The following is a 2,983-nucleotide window of genomic DNA, read 5'->3' on the forward strand; positions in this document are numbered from 1 at the left end:
AAGTACTTTACATAAACATTATTGTTGACAGTAATCCCTTTGTATTTGATCAATCATCTAAATCAGTTTCATAATAACAAGTGTTGTGTTAACAGCCTGAAATAACAGTTGAACATTGGACAATTTCTGACCATTTTGAACAATTGTCAAATCAAAATTTTGGTTGTTCTACCATTTTTGTCTGAGCAACATAATTTTTAAACTAATGATATCACTTTTAACCATTTAATACGACTCTAGGGTTTCTGACACAAACTATGCTTCATGAGCTGACAAGAACTACTATACAGTACAATGCATTTGGAGCAAATTTAAAAATTCATAAAAAATTCAATGTAGAATTTATTCTAAATTATTTTGATGAAATTTGGTCTTGGACCAAAGGCTATAAGCTTTTGGTTGTTGGCCTGATTTTCTAGCAACTTCAAAAATTCATTAAAAATCCAATATTGATCAGAATCAGCTCAAAGTTGAAACACAACATAAGAAAAATTATAAAAAAAGAAAATTCTCTCTTGGTCATTTTTGACAAAACTTGGTCTCGGATCAAAGGTCATTGGCTCAATTCTTGAGCAACTTCACAATCTACTGACAAAAAACATATGAGCAGTTGAGCACTATGTCAAAATCTTTGAAAATCCTGTCAGACTGTTTCATTAAAAAAGCATATCCAATTAAGCAATGTTTAGAGAGAATATCTGTAAATTGCTTGAATGTAATTATATTTTAGGCACTGGTGTTCTACTGGGTTATCCACACTCCCTTTTTGTCAATACAAATGTACATAAGAAGTAAATTTAGTCATACAATATATATTGAAAGGTAATTCACACAAGTGAAGAATAATTACAAGATTTAACTCTATTACTTGTGCCATAGCAAAACATTTGCTAATGACATCAATGTATGAAACTAATAACTCAGTAAAAATTGAAAGTGAAAAAAAATTATACCACACAAGAATAGCATGAACTAAAGGGATAAGTTAATGATCATTTCTGTCTCTGTTATATTGTTCCTCTTGTTCCATGTATCTTTGATAATGATCATCAACTATCTGAACAATATTAACTTCATTCTCTCTCACACGATACTTGTAACGTTTAGCCAGTATCATAAACACTATCAGTATGATAAGAACTAGTACACTCTTTGTTATATGATAATAGAGGCTAGTACATATGTATTGACTCTCACAATTAAATGGAAACTTAAAAGTAATGCTAACGATATAGCCAATTGCAGAAGTGACAAACCACAATCCAACCATCACTCCTCTCATGTGTACTGGAGACTGAGCTACTGTAAACTCCAGTGATACTGGATAATCAGTGTAATAAAGTGGCCATTTGATTCCTGACAATGGAAAGGAGTCAGGAATTACAAAATTCACTCATTGTTTGGCCTAGCAAAATCTGGGTTTGCAAAATTGCACTTCGCAGTTTACTAGCTGATGGCGGAATGATAAACTGCGCATGCGTACAAGCTCACACGTGTGTTGGTGCTTAAGAGAGAAGCACCAGCTGGTAAACTAGTTAAACTGGTGGTAACTTACGAGCTATGAGACAAGAGAGAGAGATTATGTTACAATAGTACATACTACAGTACATCATTAGTAGCTACTCACTTATTTCAATGAACATTTCCTCAACATTCCTAGCAGTGAGAGCACTAGTCTCTCCAAATATGGCATTAACTTCTGATGCATAAGTCTGACCTTGTTCAGCTGGAATCTGAGAGGAGAGGAGAAGGGAGGAGGGAGAGAAAGGAGAGGAGATAAAAGGAGAGTATAATAGAGAGAGGGAGAGAGAGAGAGAGGATTCATTACATTTTCTGATACATATTGATGTACTTATGCTGTGTAGAAAGTTTGAGGTGATTCGTGATTTTCTACTTTTTGGCCATGATAAAATGTATTTAATTATTTTCGCAGATTTTATTAACGTAAAATTGACAAAAACTTTGGGCCACAAAAGTTTTTGCTATATGCTAATCATAATAGTTTACCTGCCAAAAGCTCCGTATGTGTTGATAATCCTCAATGTTTCAAAGCTAGTACTGATTCATCTGTTGTCTACTGGAGAGAAGATTCTGTACAACAGGAATACTGAGATAATAGATATGGCTAGTTATAGGGGGGTTGTATATCACCAAAAATATAGAAATAACCGGTTACGACTTGTTAACTGGTTATTGTACATTAGTGGTGCACAACCAATGACATGGCTGCTCTGTTAGACTAGGTGTATAGTATCATGGTGTCAGTATATATCTGCATCATCTGCATGAGGCTATCTAGGTTGCCTGTAGTTTGGTTATCAACTGTGGTTACCTATGGTTACCTATGGTTAACTGTGGTTATCTATGGTTAACTGTGGTTAACTGTGGTTAAGTGTGGTTATCTATGGTTAACTGTGGTTAACTGTAGTTATCTATGGTTAACTGTGGTTATCTATGGTTAACTGTGGTTACCACAAAATGTGAACACTACCAAATTGATCCCTTTGATTTATATACATGTTGTATCTCTGATAATGATCATCAACTATCTGAACAATATTAACTTCATTCTCTCTCACACGATACTTGTAACGTTTAGCCAGTATCACAAACACTATCAGTATGATAAGAACTAGTACACTCTTTGTTATATAATAATAAACACTAGTACATATGTATTGACTCTCACAATCTAATGGAAACTTTAACATGCTGTTAATGAGATTACCAAGCCCCGAAGCAGTAGCATACCACAATCCAACCATCACTCCTCTCATGTGAACTGGAGACTGAGCTACTGTAAACTCCAGTGATACTGGATACAATAATATAAAAGAGAGTCCTTGGATAGTTTGTGGAATAAAGAGTAATTTACCAAAGTTGTTTATGTCAGGATGAGACCTCTCATTGACAAATATGATCACTTTAGAAACTGTAACAATGAAAGCAAGGAAGATACCAACACTCATTCTAGTCAGCATAC

General features: G+C 34.3%; 1 long non-coding RNA gene across 1 annotated transcript; it reads right to left on the reverse strand.

Annotated features, from left to right (window-relative positions):
- Positions 1-1,539: 1,539 nt before the first annotated feature.
- LOC109582641 (uncharacterized) lies at positions 1,540-2,058 on the reverse strand. Its single transcript, XR_002185176.1, has 3 exons — positions 2,008-2,058; positions 1,628-1,733; positions 1,540-1,558 (listed from the first exon to the last, which is right to left on the reverse strand). It is a non-coding gene; the product is annotated as an uncharacterized LOC109582641 (long non-coding RNA).
- Between the last annotated feature and the right edge of the window lie 925 nt (positions 2,059-2,983).

Source organism: Amphimedon queenslandica, unplaced genomic scaffold (assembly GCF_000090795.2).
Source record: "Amphimedon queenslandica unplaced genomic scaffold, v1.1 AMPQUscaffold_13368, whole genome shotgun sequence".
NCBI lineage: Eukaryota > Metazoa > Porifera > Demospongiae > Haplosclerida > Niphatidae > Amphimedon > Amphimedon queenslandica.